Genomic DNA, 18,639 nt, shown 5'->3' on the forward strand with positions numbered 1-18,639 from the left:
AGATAAGTGCGATGTTCACAAAAATGAACGACATCACAGAGAGGAAAAAAAAAACAAAAGAGAAAAAAAACAACCAAAAAGAAGCCCCTGGTTTCAGTCTCGACTTCCTTTCTGGGGAGGAAGGAGCAGTCTGGTTGAGGTTTGGCCCCGAGGCTGGGGGCCAGGGAATGGCGTGCCTCTCCTGAGCCTGCCCTGTTGGGGCCTGTGAGCCTTAAACTGTCCCCTGCAAGAGGGACTCGATAATCCCCACCTCTCCGGGCTGCCACTGAAAAGTGATTTTAAAAAAATCTTTTTTTTAATGTTTATTTATTTTTGAGAGGGAGACAGAGTATGAGCGGGGCTCCAGGCTCTGAGCTGTCAGCACAGAGCCCGACGCGGGGCTCGAACTCACGGACCGCGAGATCATGACCTGAGGCGAAGTCGGACGCTTCACCAACTGAGCCACCCAGATGTCCCGAAAAGTGATTTTTATTTTTTTTATTTTTTATTTATTTTTTTAATGTTTATTTCTGAAACAGAGACAGAGCATGAGTGGGGGAGGGGCAGAGAGAGAGGGAGACACAGAGTCGGAAGCAGGCTCCAGGCTCCCAGCTGTCAGCACAGAGCCTGACGTGGGGCTCGAACTCACAAACTGTGAAATCATGACCTGAGCCGAAGTCAGTCGCTCAACCGACTGAGCCACCCAGGCGCCCCTCGAAAAGTGATTTTTAAAACTACCAATAATAAGGGGCATCTGGGTGGCTCAGTCCGGTAAGTGTCCGACTTTGGCTCAGGTCACGATTTCAGTTTGTGAGTTCGAGCCCCACATTGGGCTCTGTGCCGGCCCTTCAGAGCCTGGAGCCTGCTTCGGATTCTGTGTCTCCCTCTCTCTCTGCCCCTTCCCCACTCGCTCTCTCTCTCTCTCTCTGTCTCTCAAAAATAAATAAAACATTAAAAAAAGAAAAGAACTGTTAAAAAAAATACCAATATGGCTAATCTTTGTACCAGTCACATGTGTTATAGGCCATTTTCTTGGGGGAATCTTTACTCCCACGTGGGGTAGTTATGAAGACCACCTCTGGCTAACAGACAGGGCAACTGAGGCTCCAAGTGGGAAAACAGGGTGGTTCCAGAACACTACGCGGCCACTTTTGTTTTTCTAGGAAAGGCAAACGCGTACCATAGAAATTAAGCACATTTTTAGAAAAATCGCATTGATGTGAAAAATACAGTTAAATGTCACAGTGGTTTTGCTGGGGGTCACAGCTGCCCCGGATGCAGCTCTCCACAGCTGCCTGTTCTCCATCATTCCGGTCTTAGCAAAATGTCACCTCCGCTGAGAGGCGTCTCCAAGCCCCTGTCTACAGGGGTCGTCTGGCCTCTCTTTATCCCATGACCTCACTTTGTCTCTTCGTGCCTCAGTCATCACTGCAATGTGCCTTTTGGCTTTTCATGTCTCTGGGTTTCCCACCTGTACTTCCCGCTAGACCAGAAGACCCGCGAAGCAGGAGCCGGCCCCACGTGCGGCATCCCCAGCCCCTTGGGCAGTGCCCACCCCTACCTGGTCTCGACAGATGTTCTTTGATCACTTGGCTGTGTTTTCTAATTTTTTTTTTATTTGCTTTTTAAACAGCAAACCATATGGGTTAGTTTCAATTTATTATTTGAAGTGTTGGTCAAAAATGAGCTGGCTGCTGGGGCGCCTGTGTGGCTCATTCCGTTGAGCGTCCGGCTTCGGCTCAGGTCACGATCTCGCGGTCCGTGAGTTCGAGCCCCGCGTCGGGCTCTGTGCTGACAGCTCGGAGCCTGGAGCCTGCTTCGGATTCTGTGCCTCCCTCTCTCTCTGCCCCTCCCCGCCACTTAAGCTCTGTCTCTCTCTCACCCTCTCTCAAAAAGAAATAAGAATTTAAAAAGAAATTTTGTTTTAAATGAGCTGGCTGGGGCCGCCATGGGCTTTTCTAGCCTTATATAAAGGAAGTGGGCGCCCTGCCTTTCCACAGAGAGGGTCAGGCAGCAAACATCCCAGACTTTCTCAGCTTGCCTGGCCCTGGAGATCTCTCCGCCTGGGACAGGGTTATCTTTGAATGATGGCGTGCTGAGTCTCCCGCATTGAGTCAGGCTGCCCTCCATCTCAGGGGGCAACAGGGAGCCCCCCCGCCCCCCCGGGCCAAACGCAGCCCACAGGAGGCGTTACTTGGCCCGTGCAGTTCCAACAGCTTGGAATTTTGCCATCATTTGAAAATCAACTTTGGAAGAAAACTAAAGTATCTTCCCAAGGGCCACGAAATAAGATGAGAGTAAGTAAGACGGGAAGCGTCTACATCCTTAAAATGACGAATCTGCCAACATATGTAAACTGAACGCAACTTCAAGTAGTGGCCGACAGGGTTTTTTGTGTTGTGTTTTGTTTCGTTTTGTTTTTTTCTGTTGGATAAAATAATGTCGGGGCTTACAAATGAAAATATGAAACAGAAGAATGGGGGCGGGGGGAGGACTAGGGTGATGGAATATTTCCTGCAGGGGCCCAGCATAGCACAGTATCGATTTATTACTAAAATAAAATAGAACCCTATCTTGCACCCTATTTAAAAAAAAAACAAACCCACAGAGGTTTCACCTGAAAGGTCTGGAGTTCCGATTTGCCTGAAAACCCTGATAACAATGGGCCCTCATTTTCTCAGACAGCCCTGGGCTGGTGCTGAGTCAAAACTCCGGGGAGGGTTCCGAGTCACCAGAGTCCCCACCCCTCCTTCCTGTGTCCCTCCTGGCTGCCTTCCACCCCCCTGTGCGTCCTGCCTGGGCACTGAGGTCATTGGAATTCGCAGCCCCTGAGCTCCCGGCCAGGGCACTTTGTACCTGTGTCACTTTTCTGAGCAGAAATGCCAGCGTGGAGGAAGAAATGTTGCCCGAGGAGCAGTTAGGAGCGTGGAACTGGGGCGAGGGTGTGTGTGCCTGGGTGACCCAGTTAAGCGTCGGACTCTGGATGTCGGGTCTGGTCATGATCTCTGGGTTCGTGAGTTCGAGCCCCCCGTCAGGGTCCGCGCTGGTGGTATGGAGCCTGCTTGGGATTCTCTCTGTCTCGCTCTCTCATTCTTTCTCTGCCTCTCCCCAGCTCTCTCTCTCTCTCTCTCTCTCTCTGAAACTAAATAAATAAACTTAAAAAAAAAAAAAAAGGCATGGACTGGGGAGTCAGAAAGGCCTGAGCGACCTCTGAAGAGTGGCTTTGTTCTCGGTGCCTCAGTTTCCCCCTCTGCCAACGGGGAAAGTCAGAGCTGTTGCTCGTCATTTGGATGGTCTGTGCCATCGTCCCCGTGAAATCCTCGGCCCAGGGCTCAGTGCAGATCCGTGCCAGGGAGACCTTCTCAACTTTAGGGCTCTTAGTTCTCAGCCTTGTAAGGGAGAGAAGGAAACGTGGAAGAAGAGGAGGGAGGAAGTGGGCAGAGCAGAGGATTCACTTTGATCTCCTTGTGCCAAAAAGGCAAAAAGTAAGCAAACAGCCCTGGCCTGCTTTGATTCCACCGTCTGCTAAGAGAACTCTGGAGCTGATAAGAACCAGCCAACTTTGAATTGGGCAACTCCACCCAGCCTTTCCCTGGACATTTGGAGTCTGGGACCCCAAAGCCTGCCCCTGCCCCACACCTGCGGTGTCCCCATTGGTTCCCTTCTCGCCTTCTCCAACAAGGGAGACTCCACAGGGGAGGAAACGGACAAGGTTTCCCCACCACGGAACCCCACTTAGGAGACGAGAGAAGGAGCTTGGAAAGGGAGCCCCTGCACGTGTTAGCACCCAGCCCCGCAGTCCCAGGAAGGAGCCCTCAAACTGGGGACTGCCGTCGGGCATTTGCCCTGGGAGGGAAGTGGGCCGCAGGAGGGAAAAGCTCTAGGAGGAGAGCGGAAGCCTCTCCCCACCCAGCGGCCGGCGGAGAGGAGCCACATGGCACAGGGCTTCCCAGTGTGGCTTTGAACCTGTCCTGTTTATGCATGCGTGACTTTGGGTAGGTGACTTCGCCCCAGCCAGCCTCAGTTTCCTCATCTGTCCTAGCCTCCACCTCACAGAATTGTTAAGGGCTAAATTCACCCGTGTCTATCAAGTGCCTGGCACATAGTGGGTCCAGGAATTGGGCACTATTATTTTATTTATTTAAAAATAATGGTGGTTTTTTTAATGTTTATTTATTTTTGAGAGAGAGAGAGAGAGAGAGACGGAGCATGAGCGGGGGAGGGGGAGAGAGAGAGGGAGACACAGAATCTGAAGCAGGCTCCAGGCTCCGAGGTGTAAACACAGAGCCTGATGCGGGGCTCGAACCCACGAACTTCAAGATAATGACCTGAGCCGAAGTCAGACACTTAACCGACTGAGCCACACAGGCACCCCGGCACCATTATTTTAAAATGGCTTAGGGAGGGGACACCTGGGGGCTTAGTCGGTTAAACACCCAACTTCAGCTCAGGTCATGATCTCACATTCGTGGGTTCGAGCCCCGTGTTGGGCTCTGTGCTGACAGCTCAGAGCTTACAGCCCGCTTGGGATTCTGTGTCTCCCTCTCTCTCTGCCCCTCCCCTGCTCTCTCTGTCTCTCTCAAAAGTAAATAAACATTAAATAAAAATGTTTTTAATAAAAAGTAAAATGGCTTAGGGAGTCCCAGCACAGCCTGGGGCAGAGAGGCTGAAAAGTACCCAGGCCTCAAGTCCAGAAGCCTGAGAGGGGATCAGTTGTTTGAAATCTCTAAAGGCACCAAGGGCCTTCGGTCCGCAAGGTCGAGAACTGGAGCCTGTTTGAAGTTGGGAAGAGGCAAATTCAGAACAAGGGGTAGTGGACAGAGGGCGCCCTCCACGTTACTCCCAAGGTTGTCCCGACCAGTGACCCTAAGAGCTTCCCTGGCTGATGAGTAGCTGAGAACTAAGGCAGAGGGGCCGAGGGAACGGTTTCGGGGGCAGTGGCTCCTTCCCAAGGAGGTCCTCATGGGACCTGGGTGTCCTGGCCACAGTTTCTCCACCTGTAAAATGGGGCCATAGTAACACCAGCCTCATAGGTTCGGAGGATAGGGTATGTGACCTTCAGCTGATGCTCAGTGATAATGAGCGGAAGTCATTCGTTCATTATCCTTTTATTAAGGATGAGGCAGGAAAAGCGGGTCCGTGGAGGAGAAGCCGAGCACTTCGGAGTTCCTACTCAGTAAGCCCCAAGTCCAATTCCGTATCAGTGGCCCATCCGTGGTCACCGGAGGCAGGCGCCCGCTCTGTTTTGTGTGGCTCTGAGTCCCCAGGGCCAGAAAAGCAGCAGCACATGCCGGAACGGGTGACTCTGGACGCCCCGTGGAGCACCCGACAGGCCGGGTAGCCGGTCCAAGGCCACACGGCCCGCCTGACCGCATGGAGTCACAGCCGCAAGTGGAGTTCAACTGACCTGGCGTCAGTCTGGCCCTGCCCCACCCCCGGACGTTGCTGAAGCCCGCCGCCCCTGTCCCCAGTACCCTGTGTCCAGGCGTCCCCCGCTGGGGACAGAGCTGGCCAGGGAACGCCTTCAGGCTGCTCCACGGATGTTCCGGCACCTACTGCCCTCAGCGAGGACATGCCCTCCCCCTCCCTCCCCGGTGGGCCTGTGCCCAGGAGTTCACAGCCTCTGGGCCTCACCTGGCCCCAGACGTGTTCCGTGTGACCCACGCAGTGTGTGTATAGGCATGTGTCGGCGGGGGTGGTTCCCTCATAATTTTTTTGCATTTGCCAACACTTCAAAATTGGAGATGTCACATAAAAACCGGGATTTCCAGTTTCTTTTGGGAAGTCAGCAGCTCTGGCCTCCTGGGCCTACTTCTCCTCTGGCCCCGCTCAGCTGGAGTAGTGTTCTGCACCCCTTGTCCCCTCCTGGCCCGCCTCATTCATCCCTGGGGACCTTCTCACACGAAGGCCCCAGGCTTACCTCGGAGAGACCCAGGCTGCCCCTCTCCCACCACCTCGCTAGATCTCCTCTGCCCCTTCCTGGTCCTGCTGCTCGCGGTGCCCTCAGGCAAAGCCAGAACGACTAGGTGGGAGCTGGGTTCTGGGTTCGTGGTAGATGGAATGACGGTCCCCAAACATGTCCACGTTCCAACCCCCAGAACCCGCGAACACGTGACCATACGTGGCAAAAGGGACTTGGCGGACAGGATAAAGTTAAGGGTCTTAGGACGGGGCGATTAGCCCGGGTTATCCCGTAGGGTCAGTGTCACCACAGGGTCCTTATAAGAGAGAAGCAGGAGGGTCCGAGTCAGAGAAGGCGATGTGACGAGGGTCAGAACCAAGGAACGTGGGTAGCATCTGGAGGCTGGAGAAGGCAAGGAACAGGCTCCAGACAGAACGTGGCCCTGCTGACACTTGGGTTTTAGCCACGTGACGCCCGTTTTTGACTTCCGACCTCCAGAACTGTAAGAGGGTAAGTTTGTGTTGTTTTAAGCCACTGAGTTTGACATAAATCGTTGTAGTTGCAAGGGGACATATAACTGCTTTGAATCCCGGCTTGGCCACTAACTGTGCCCTTGGGCAGGTGAGCCACAGCGTCCCCATCTGAAGGGGTAACAAGGGAGCCCCTCCTGGGGGCGTTTGTGGGGGCTAAGTCGACGCTGGAAGCTCCCATTGCTGGACACCCCTACAAGCGTCCCCCCAGCATCTGAGCCCTCAACGCCCCGGGGAAGCTGCCCACTTCCGCCCACGGCCATCTCCCCGACCAGCAGTGAGTGCATTCGGGAAGCCCTGCAGGGTCGAGGTCGGGGGTGCTGGTGCCCAGATTATTCCCAAGAGTCCTCAGACAGGATGAGCTCTGCCCTCCCTTCCAGCAGCCTCCAATGGGGAAGGCCAAGTACACGGTCACTCTCTGGCCAGAGCCAGTGGGAACAGGACGTCCTGGTCCTCTTGTCCTGGCCGGGCCCAGCAAGCTATTTTTGGGCACGTTTATTGATGGGACACGGGTGCCCGGCTGGACTCCTGCTTCAAGAGGAAAGCCTCAGGCTGGCCCAGGACTCTGCTTCTCCAGGCCCTTCGCTGCCCTGGGGCAGCCATCATTCGTGTCCTGTCTACACCCCAGGACAAACGTGTAGACTGAGCTGGCTGGATCTGGGAAGGCTAGGGGTGCCCACTGATGTAGACGGATGCCAAGGGTCACACAGACTGCTATTTCCTGAAATTCTGGAGCCCGATTGGATTCACGGAGGCAGAACCCAGAATGAACATAAGAACAAGTTTTGAGGTCAGATGTAAGTTCAAATCCCAGCTCTGTGCCCCAACAGCAATCTTAACGTGGGCCAGCCTGCTCAACTCTCCGAGGCTCTGTTTCCCTGTGTGTAAAATGGAACCGGTAATAATCCTCACAGAGAGGGAATGAGGCTTAAATGAGATAGTGCACATAGCTCAAAGCCTGACATAAGTAAGCCCTCCATAATTAATAACAATGTTGCAAATAATGATTGACGGCTGACGTATATTGGGAGTGTGGCATGAATTAGGCACTGAGCTAACTTGGTGCTCTGTGTTATCTCACTTCATCCCCAGTGATTGAGGGGGCAGGTGAGTGTCCCGGTTACAGGGACCATTACTAGCCCTTTGTACGGATAAGGAAACTGAGGCTCAGAAAGACCAGTGACTTGCCCAAGATCACACAGCAAATATGTGGCAGAAAAGCCTGCCTTGAACTCAGAGCCCGAGGGCCAGACCCGTTGTCCCCAGGCCTCTTCCCAGAGGATGGTTACAAAGGTCCTGTAAACACCTGAGCTCCCCACCATGCCATGGTCACCTACGTTATCCCTCAGTCCCGGGAAGTGACCTCCTGGTCCTTCTACATGATGGGAATCCAGAAACTAAAGATTCCAGAATTTTTTTTTTCACCCCTCCTCCCTCACTTCAGGGTTGTGTTGTTTTCCTGGTTCGATGGCGTAAGTTCTCCAAGAAACTGGCTGGGTTGGCAAAGGCCCCAGCTGACTTGGAGAGGGGTTGTGCTGTGTATGCTGGGAGCGGGGGCTTCAATCCCATGCTGCCTAAGGCCAGACATGGATGCCGTGTTTCCTTCCTAAGGCGTCCTCTGTGGCCTGCACCTGCCCACCATTCACTCCAGTGCCCTGAGGACACCTGCCGGCCTCCTTCACTGAAAGAAGCAGCCCTTCGCAAGATCTGCTCTTCTGGCTTCCTAGCCTCCTCCCCTACCCGGGGGTCCCCTCCTGCACCATTCCGTAAAAAGACTAGACATTTCCTTGCCTCCAGGCCTTTGCCCGTGCTGTTCCCTCCCCCAGATGCTGTTCCTTCATTCTCCATCTGCCAGAGGCTTCTCCTTCAACGTCACAACTTCCTCACTGTAAGTCCTTCCCAGAACCCCCGTCAACCCCCAACAGCATTCTCCCCCCGCCCCAACCCCGGCCCGGCAAGGATTTGCCATAGCAACAGAGAGACACTGCTTCCGGAACCCCCTTGTGCTCCTGCTCCGGGGTCCCTTGCCCAACTGGCAAGTTGACACCTCCACGTGGGTGTCACACAGACCTCTCAAACATCACACAACAGAGGCTCCCATGCCCCTCCTAAGCCCTGGTCCTGCCCACTGGTCTTGTCTCAGGAGATGGTGCCTCCCCCCAAACAGGTGCTCAGGCCAAAACCTACAGAGCACGTTTGATCCCCTGTTCCCTCACCCCACACATCCCATTCATCAGAAATCCCGTTGACTCGACTGCCAAACACGTTCTGAATCCATATTCTTGTTGCTGCCTTTACAGCCACCGTCCTCACCTGCCTGGAATGTGACAGTGGCCTCCTCCCTTGTCTCCCAGCTTCCAGCTTTGTCCCACTCCGCCCACCACAGTCAGAGGAAACTTTTTAAAAGGGGAATGAAGTCCTGTCATTCCCCTGCTCAAGACCCTCTAGGACTCCCATCTCCCTTAAAGTAAAAATCACCCTCCTCACCGTGGCCTCTAAGACCTTGTATGATCTGACCTTTGCCTACCTCCCCAGCTTCATCTCCAACCCTCCCTCCCTCCCTCCCTGCCCCCTTCCCTCCCTCCCTCCCTCCCTCTGGTGCTGCCACACTTGCCTCCTCCCTGTGCTCAACTAGCAAGCTTGTACCTGTCCCCAGGCAGAAACTTGCTGTTCCTTTTGCCTGAACCTCCTTCTGCCAGATATCTGTCTGACTCATTCTCTTACTTTATTCAGGTCTCTGCTCAAATATCATCTCCTCATGGCCTCTCTGTCTAAAATACTCCCCTCCATCACCATCTAACCCTCTGTATACTTCATTTGCCTTCATTGTAGGTATTATCGTCTGACACATTACATATTATCCGTGTATCTGTCTTAATCTGGTTTGCTGCTAAATGTTTACCGCAACAGGCAAGGGGGAGCTCTGGTTTTACACTTGCCAGTTTTTGTGGTGTAAATACTCCCACCGCGACCAATTTCAACAGGAACTCACAGAACTTGGGGGTGAGAAGAGATGTGTGGGGGCATATGTGTTATGTACTCTTTCCATCGTATAATATCATAATATCGTACAGCGTGACATGATACATTAGAGGTGAATAGTCTTGAGAATGTGGAGAATAGTGAAATAATTAGAGAGTGATGAGTTTGAGGAGTTGTTACCTTCGTTTTCGATTCTGACTTATTTGACCGTAAGTGCATATCACTGAATTGTTAGCGATGACTGTGCCTAACGACCAGCTTGCAGGACTCACAAGCCAGCCCAGGCTGGCTCCAGATCTAAGCTGCGAGGACAGGGATGTTTTCCGTCCTGTTCCCTGCTGTTTCTCTGGGGCCTAGAATAGTAGAAGGAACTCCTAGCCGGTGCTCAGCCTGGGTTTGTTGAGCATTTTCTAATGCATCTGTTTGCATCAGAAAACACAAACTGTTTGCCTCCGTGGACTTGACCCTTGTAGGCTGAGTCCGGCCCACAAACGGGTTTCATTTGGCTCTCAGAATGTTTTTAACGTTAAAAAAAAAAAAAAAAAAATTGTTGCCAACAGTTAAAAGAAATGTTTGCAGGAAATTCCACATAACCTGGATTTGCAGCTTCTTTTGAAAAGTCAGACGCTCTGGGCACACTGGTCCTGATTCTCTTGTGAGGACAGAAGCCAGAGCTGAGGAACAGCCGCCCCCCCCCCCCCAGAGGGGTCCACCACAGTCCCCACCCCTTCCTGTCACCTCTCCCTGGGCCCCTTCACTCATTTACATAAGCCACTGGGCCTTGTAGATTGCGCCTGTCACAGTGTCCTCGCCAGACTAGGGCCACGCTGAGAACAAGCTGTGTACATTAGGTCCCCTGGGCCTCTGTTCCCGCCATGGGGCCCAGCGCACAGTAGGACCGCAGGCCCTGGAATTTCATTAAATGTTTGTCAACGAATCCCTCCCGCCACTCCCCCCCCCCCCCCCCAGCTCCCCTAACTGGGACATGCACTGAATCCAAGCCCCGACCGGAATGTGACAAAGAGGTTGGCCGAGGCCAGCGTTTAAAAATACCCCAGGGCTGGTCAGCTGCAAAATGCTCAGAGGTGTTGAAATAAGCAGGCAATGTCTGGCCAGAGGCCAGCTGCCCCGACTTTGCTCTGTGAATGAGGGCTAATGGGAGGGGCCCCCGCCCGCTCAGAATCGGGGTGAAGGGCGGGGAGACTGGGCCGGGGCCCCCTCCCCCGGCACCCTGCTCGGGACAGGTCAGTGCTGTTTATAAACAGCACCGGGTGACATAATTTCGCAGAAGGGTTACCGGGCAGGGACACAGGGTGGCCTCCCCTGATGTTTCCACGCCACGACCTCCTGGCATCGAGGGAGCCGGGATGTTGCTCACCCTGTGGTCTTCCCGCGGCCTTCAGAGCCACTGCCCAGCTCTCTGGAGCCACGGTTAAAAATAATGCTCGCGGCACAGTCCCCTGGGGGACAGCCAGCGTGGGGGCTGGACAGGGGACAAATGAGCTCTGGTCAAGTGCCCACCGGGTGCCAGGCGCCTCAGAGGCATTAGATCACTGAGTTTCACCATAGCCTCGGGAGGGACGGACTGTCATCCCATTGACAGATGGGAAAACCGAGGCCGGGGAGTGATGCCTTGCACTGGTTCAGGGCTTCCTGGTAAGTTCACGGCAGCTGCAGCCTTCAGATTCACGAGAAGGTGCCCCATCAGGGGCTCAGCGTTTCACTCTGCTGGGTCCCGAGGCCCTGAAACGGTGGCCGGGCCTTAGTGAACCCTGAGCGGCAGCTCTCGTCTGACACGTCCCGAATCAAAACCTGCTCCTCCCACCCGTTCCCCATGTCACTTCGGTGGCAGCTCTATCCTTCCAGGCTCTCAGACCAGCCTCCTCCGGTCCCGGCTGCCCCCTGGCGCCCCCCCCACCCCCACCGCGGGCAGCGGCAAAGGTAACACGCTCGCTTGTGTTTATTGATCACCTGTCCGTGCCAGGGTGCGACAGTGAACAAAGCGCACATTGTGGAGGTGGAGGTGGGGAGGGGATAAACGTTAATGGGTAAGGGGGCACCTGGGTGGCTCAGTCGGTTGAGCCAACGACTCCTAATTTCGGCTCAGGTCACGATCTCACAGTTCGTTGAGTTCGAGCCCTTGTCAGGGCTCTGGGCTGAGAGGCAGAGCCTGCTTGGGATTCTTTGTCTCCCTCTCTCTGCCCCTCCCCTGCTCACACAGTCTCTCTCTCTCTCTCTCTCTCTCTCTCTTTCTCAAAAATAAAATAAACATTAAAACAAAACGTTAATGGGTAAATTAACTATATTGTGTCTCAGGTGGTGATATGCGCTAAAGAGAAAAAGTAAAGCAGGGCAGGGTGGTGGAGAGCCTCAGACGGGTACCGATCCCGAAGCAGGAGCAGGACCAGCAGAGGCCTCACTGAGCAGGTATTTGAAGATAGACTTGAAATGAAGCGGGGTTAAGTGGGGAGGATATCTGTAAGAAGAGTGTTCCCGGCAGAAGAAACAGCAGGTGTAAAGGCCCTGAGGCCGGATCGTGCCTGGCATGTGCGAGGGTGCGGGGAAGGCCAGCGTGGCTGGGGTGGCGTGGGAGGTGGTGAGGGCAGAGAGACGAGGGGCCGGGTTGTGCAGAGCCCTGCATATCATTGGAGGGACTCGGGCTTTTCTCTGGGGTACGTGGGAACTGTGGAGGGTCCTGAACGGAGGAGGGCACGATCTAGGTTCCAGATTCTAAAAGAACCCCTCTGGCTTCATGTGGAGAATGGACCGTCAGGGACGAGGAGGGAAGGGGGACAATCATGAAGGAGGCGGCTGCAATGGTCCGGGCTTTAGGAGATGGCAACTGGCCCAGGGTGTGGCTGTGGAGGTGGGCGGGCGTGGGGGGAGTTCCTGGCCTCAGATTCTGGATTTGTTCAGAAAGTAGCCCTGACGGGACATGCCGTTCCAGCAGAAGTGACAGAAATGAAGAAATCGGAGACAAGTCTAGGGTTCCAGGCCGAGCAACTGGGAGGGTGATCCTGCCGCCTTACGGAGATGCCCAAACACGGGCACCCACGGGAGGGTGGGTGTGGGGCAGCCCTTCCCCGGGCCACAGGGACCCGCACAGAGCCCTTCCCCGATACGATGGGCCTTGCTTCGTAAAATCTGAACCTTCTGGTTCGGGTCAGGATTCTCCTCCAGCTCCCTACTCCATCCCTGGCCCCGAGTGCTTTGCGAATTGTGCAGAACCCACCAGATCGATTCTCCCTTCAATGTCTGAAGAGCAGCAAACCCTCCCACGGCTCTCGTTGTGTGCCTGACAGGGTCCCAGCCTTGACCTCCGCGAACCCATTCGATCATCACAACATCGCAGAAAGATGGGAACTGTTATCACCTCTATTCATGGATGGGGAAACTGAGGCCCATCGAGGTGAAATCACTTGCCTGGGATCACACAGGAGGCAAGCTGCAAAGGCAGGATTTGACCCCAGGCGGTCAAGTCCAAGGCTCGTGCTTTGAACCACTCTACTGTCTCACGAGGAGCTCACCACTGACAGTAAGAAGCCAAACTGGGCTTGAGGGACTGGGGTTGGGGGAAAGAGTTTCAGCCACCCCTTCCATGTAGTAAGGACGGTTGTCATTTTCTGGGCACCTGCCCCGTGCCTCATGCTGTGCCCATGCTCTCTCTGTTCTGCATATCAGCCGAAGGGGTGGATTCTATCATTGTGCCCATTCTGTAGACAAGGAGACTGAGGTTCAGACAGAGGAAGCGCCATGTCCAAAGTCACACGGCCAGCCATGAGCACCTGGGGCTCTGGACCCCGAGACCCCCTTCCGTCCCTTTCTGCACCTGTCACCTGCCTCTCGCCTTGGTGGTGAGGGGAGTGCTCAGGGACGTGATGGCCGCATCGATTGCCTCCAGCTGGCTGGCATAGGATAAGGAAGCCAGGGCTGGGGAAGGTTAATTTGGGGACAGCACAACCCTTCGGGTTTGCAGTTTCTGTCTGGTACACCCAACATTTCTGAGGTGAGCTCTGGGCCAGCTGGAGATTCCAAGGCAGGGGACACAGCCAAGTGTGTGAGAGAGGTTCAGGTCCTAGTTGCCTGTGATGACAGAGGACGTGGTGGGTGGGGTTGTCACAGGACCTTGGGTCAGAAGCAGCTCCGAGGAGCCGGTATTCACAAACCTCTGGCCTTGGCAGCTGACTTACCCCTCCAGACCTCAGTTTCCACCTCTGTGAAATGGGTTGATATTGCCTGCACCGGAAGGCTGTTGTTAGGTCTAAAGTTGTGCACCAGGAGGGCTCGCTCCCTCTCCAGCTGCCCACTGCTGCCTTCCAGGACAGAAAGAGCACAGGACCCAGCACATCGTAGGTGCTCGGGGGCCCTGGAGCCTGCTGGACACATGGAGGAAAAGAATGAACTTCTTTGGGACTTACCTTCGCCTGTGGAGTGAGTGCTTCCCGTCTATTTTGCAGGTACACAGACCCTCTCAACCACCTGCTGAGGTGCGAACTAAGATCATCCTCCCTTGACAGGTAAGCAAAGAGAGGGCCAGAGAGGTTATGAGCCGTAACCGAGGTCACAGAGCTAAGAAGTGGTGAAGCAGGGGTTTGAACGTGACTCCCTCTGCCCCCTGAGCATGAGCTCTGCAATCACAAGGCTGAAATGCTAACAGCTTGCATTTTGTTGAGCACTTACTTTGTTACACGTATGAACTAATATTAAACTTGACCTCGAACGTATGAGACAGGTGCTATTTTCTCCCCGGTTCACACGTGAAGAAAGAGGCTCAGTAACTTACGCAGGGTCACAGGGCTGGGAGTTTGCAAAACCAGCGTTCAGACTCAGGTGGTCTGGCTCCAGAGTCCATGGTCTTGAACCAGAATGCTCTGCTGGAGACAGTGAGCGGGGACTGAATGCCTGGCACACAGTAAGGGCCTCGGGATGCGTTGACCCTTTTCGAAGAGCGTGTGGAGACAAGCCGCACTGAGGTCTCGCTTGAGAATTCGCTCTTCCCTCATTTCCATCCCTTCGTTTTGGGCCCACTTGCCGAGGACAAGCTGCCCGTGGGCCATTTTCCCCCTTCTTCCCCTCCCTCCGGGAAAATTCTGCACGGCACCCACTGGTCACGGGGCTTGTGGCCAGAGGGCTGGCTGCAGCCGTGTTTGGCCAGGTTATCGGGTTTCGTGGTCAGCCACCTTCGCCCCTGACCAGAGCCGTCTTTCCAAAACAGAACATTCAGTCACCGCCTGTCCCTGTGCTCAGCTGTCCTTGTGCCCCTGACCTCGCTTCCTGCCCACCCGCTCGGGGTTTTTCCCAGTATCCTTGTCTCTTACTGACATCTCACGAAGATGACCCGAGCGTAGAAAAAAAAGAGAAACGGGCCAAGAGACACTGAGAGATTCCCAAGACCAGTTAGTATCTGACGGTGAAAGACAGACAGATAATGAGAGAAACAGAACGAGGAGACAGGGACGGAGATGGAGAGACAGGTTGCCCCAGAGAATACCCTGCGTCTCCCTGTGTCCCCGGCCTTGGCCCTCGAGCCACTGAGTCACGACCTCCCCCCAAAGCCGTGGCATCTTCTCCAACCTCCCCCTGCCCCCTGAGGCCAGCAGGTCACTGGAGAGACACCTACCCGCCCCTCCCTCATCCCCATTCACAGTCCCTCACCAACTAACTCCTGCTCATCCCCCTTCCTCCAGGAAGTCCTCCCTGGTTCTGCAGGCCCCCAGTTGCTGTTGTTTGTCTATGGGTGTGTCTGTCTCACCAGAACGTCAGCTCCTTGAGGGCAGGGACTCCGTCTTCCTTGCTCACCCAGCACAGCACCTGACACACTGGCTGAATCAAGTATTAAGCCAGCTTCTCGTGTGTCACCCGCAAGAAGCCTTCCCTGATAGCACTCCTCACTGTCTGCCCTTCATTGTGTGGCTACTTGATTTAGGGTCTGTGTCCCCTCTGGTCCCAAGAAGGCAAGGCCTGTGGCTGCTCTGTTCACCCTTGATTCCCCAGTGCCTGGAACGGTGCTTGGAACTGAGTAGGTATCGGTTGGGTGAATGAATGAGCACATGAGTTAATCTGGAGGTTTCGATGCTTATGTTTTAACCCACTGGAATCCGGCTCAAATTCTCCCCGCGACCATCCACATCAAACCCTGAGCCCTTCCTAAGGCCTGTGAGGTCCCGCGTGATCTGGCCCCTGCCTCCCAAGTCCAGCCTCACCTCTGCCCCTCCCCTCCCCCTGGCACCAGTGTCTCTGTTCCCCAGGGCACCATGCGCGGCTGGACACTCTCAGCCACCCCTTCACCACACCATCAGTCATGTCAGCAGAGTTGGCTTTTTCTGTAAACAAGAGTCCCTAGGAGAATGGGGCACATTCGCACAAACAACCTCAATGTCACCAGTGGACCTTGGTCACTGCGGGACAGTCTCCAAGGTTCGTCCGGCTAGCTGTCCAGGGCCTTGCCCTGAGACAGGGTCTGAGTCCTAGCCTCAGAAGGGCTGCCCGAGGGGCGCCTGGCTGACTCAGTCGGTTGAGCGACCGACTTCGGCTCAGGTCACGATCTCACAGTTTGTGGGTTCGAGCCCCGCGTCGGGCTCGGTGCTGACAGCTCGGAGCCCGGAGCCTGCTTGGGATTCTGTGTCTCCCTTTCTCTCTGCCCCTCCCTCCCTCACGCACACTCTGTCTCTCTCTGTCTCTCTCTCAAAAAGTAAATAAACATTAAAAAAATTTTTAAATAAAAAACGGGGGGGCTGCCCGGGTCTGCGGGGGCCCCTGAGTCTGACCTTCACCTTCTGCAGAAGGGGAGAAAGAAGCCTGCGGGGATCCCAGGGAGCGGGGCTAACTGGCAGACCCCAGCTGATCCTTGAGGCTCAGACCTGGACCCACGTCCCCCCCAGGAAGCTCCCTAGGCCACGTCCTTGCTTCTTGGGGTCCTCCTCACACCCTGAAAGCAGCTTACGTCACAGCCTGTGGAAACTCTCTACTGGACCGTGCCCCTAGTGGACAAGAGAAATAAAGCTTCTGTATCTCGAGATCCCCAAAGCCAAGGTCTGCCATGTGGGAGGCATCAGGAAACGTGTGCAGACGAACAAAACTGTTATTGAACAAGCACTTCCTGTCTAGGCACATATTTACTGTCTCTTCACTAGGATGGGAGCCCAAGGCCCGTCTCCTTTATCTTTGTTCCCCAGGGTCTAACACCGCTTGACACGTAAGAGGCAGCAGGGAACGGGTGTGGAACAAATGAATGAACAAGCCCTTCCTCCCATCCATCAGAGCTGCCTCTTGCACTGGGAGCTCCATGAGGTCAAGGAGCAAATCATATTTCTAGTGCCTCTGAGCCCAGCCTAGGGCTTAGCCCAAGGGAGATGCTCGGTGGGTGTTTGTAGATGGATGGAGGGAGGGAGGGATGGGCTGGTGGGGATTGGATTTACTGACCGATGGAAGAATGGAAGGCTGCACGGGGTGATGAATGGGATAGGTGCATGGAAGTGTGGGTGGGTAGATGGGCGGCAGAAAGATAAATGGAGAAATGGAAGATGTGTGGATAGACTAGCGTCCAGGTTGAGAGTGCGGGAAATGGTGCTTTCTACGCCCTGCCCCCTCCACGCACGCACCAAGCCGCCATTTTAGAAGAGCTAAAATGGATCCAAAGAATGACTCAGCTAGAGTTTCCAAGTGAAAGGTATTGAGGAGAAAAAACGGGAGAAGAAGGAACCTCTGAGCCTCTGAAACGTGCAAGCGAATCCCTGTAAGTTGGCCATGCTTTCTTGCACGTTTCCATTACTTCTCGAAAGCCTGCCGTAGGTAGCGCCCCCGGGTTTGGTCTGGAAGTGGAAAGAAGTTTCCGATGTGGACTCTGATCCTGGGCTGCTCCCAGTGTGGTCAGAGAGTCAGACATACGCCCTTCAGTGGGTCCTCTTGTTGTAAATGGGGTCTACTGACTCCTTTGCTGTGTGACTTCAGGTGACTTACCTGACTTTTCTGAATCCCGGTTTGCTCACCCTGCTTTGTAGGGTTGTGGTGAGCCCGTGCTTATGAGTCAGGCCTGGACTACAGTAGGTGACTGGTAAACAGTAAGCCGGGCCTCCGCACGTGATGCTGGCTGAACTTCTCAACTTTCCCATCTCTTCCCGTCAACTCACTGCAGTCGCCCACAGTGAGGGCCACGAACCAGTGAGGGGATTGGACTGAGATGTCCAGTATACTTGGGTTCAAATCCAGCCTCCCCCGCTGCCCAGCTACCTGGTTTCACACGACCCCCTTGCCCTGTCCGAACCTCAGTTCCCACCCCTACCTCTCCGGCCTCCTGGCTGTCGCGCCTGCATCCAGCAAGAGAGGCTGAGAAAATGAGTTTTCTGGCATCTACCTCGGGGAAGCGTGGGCTCCTAAGGTGGGCGCTGTCCCCCCAGATCTGCTCTGAGACACAGAGCAGGGTGGAGGGAGGTCTGGAACTGCAGGCGGGAGATACCTGCTTCTCACCCCATCTGGAGGAGAAGCGTCATCCCATCGTCCCCCGCTATGGCACCGTCCTACCTACTAATGTGTCCAACGGTTTATACTCCGTGACTTCACTCCCTTATTGTCACTTATTTTCTTGTCTATTCTCCCAGCACTGATAATTGTCAACTCCGTGAGTGGCAGGCCTTTCTCTTGATCACTTCCGTGTCCTCAGGGCCCAGTCGGGCACATAGTTTGTGTTAAATAAATGGTTGAGTAACTAAAGATAGATGATTGGATGGATGGATAGGCGGATGATGGATGGATGATGGATGGATGATGGATGGATGGATGGATGTGTGGAGGGATGGACGGATGCGTGTGTGGGTGGACGGGTGGATGGATGAACGGATGGATGGATGGATGGATGGATGATTGGATAGATAGTTTGATGGATGGGTAGATAACGGATGGTGGATGGATGGATGGATGGATGGATGGATGGAACATAGATGGATGGATGATGGATGGTTGGATGGATGGATAGGCGGATGATGGATGGATGATGGATGGATGGATGGATGTGTGGAGGGATGGACGGATGCATGATGGGTGGATGGACGGATGGATGGATGGATGGATGATTGGATAGATAGTTTGATGGATGGGTAGATAATGGATGGTGGATGGATGGATGGATGGATGGATAGAACGTAGATGGATGGATGATGGATGGTTGGATGGATGGATAGGCGGATGATGGATGGATGATGGATGGATGGATGGATGTGTGGAGGGATGGACGGATGCATGTGTGGGTGG

At 54.5% G+C, this 18,639-nt stretch overlaps 1 long non-coding RNA gene across 2 annotated transcripts in view; it reads left to right on the top strand.

Moving 5' to 3' along the window:
- LOC132670005 (uncharacterized) overlaps positions 1–18,639 on the top strand; it is a 235,291-nt gene that overhangs the window by 206,987 nt on the left and 9,665 nt on the right. For both annotated transcript variants that reach the window (XR_009606371.3, XR_013554491.2), the window contains exons 3-4: positions 12,696–12,928; positions 13,851–13,910. This is a non-coding gene — a long non-coding RNA (uncharacterized LOC132670005). The remainder of the gene's footprint in view (positions 1–12,695; positions 12,929–13,850; positions 13,911–18,639) is intronic.

Source organism: Panthera onca, chromosome A3 (genome assembly GCF_046562875.1).
Source record: "Panthera onca isolate mPanOnc1 chromosome A3, mPanOnc1 haplotype 2, whole genome shotgun sequence".
Taxonomy (NCBI): domain Eukaryota; kingdom Metazoa; phylum Chordata; class Mammalia; order Carnivora; family Felidae; genus Panthera; species Panthera onca.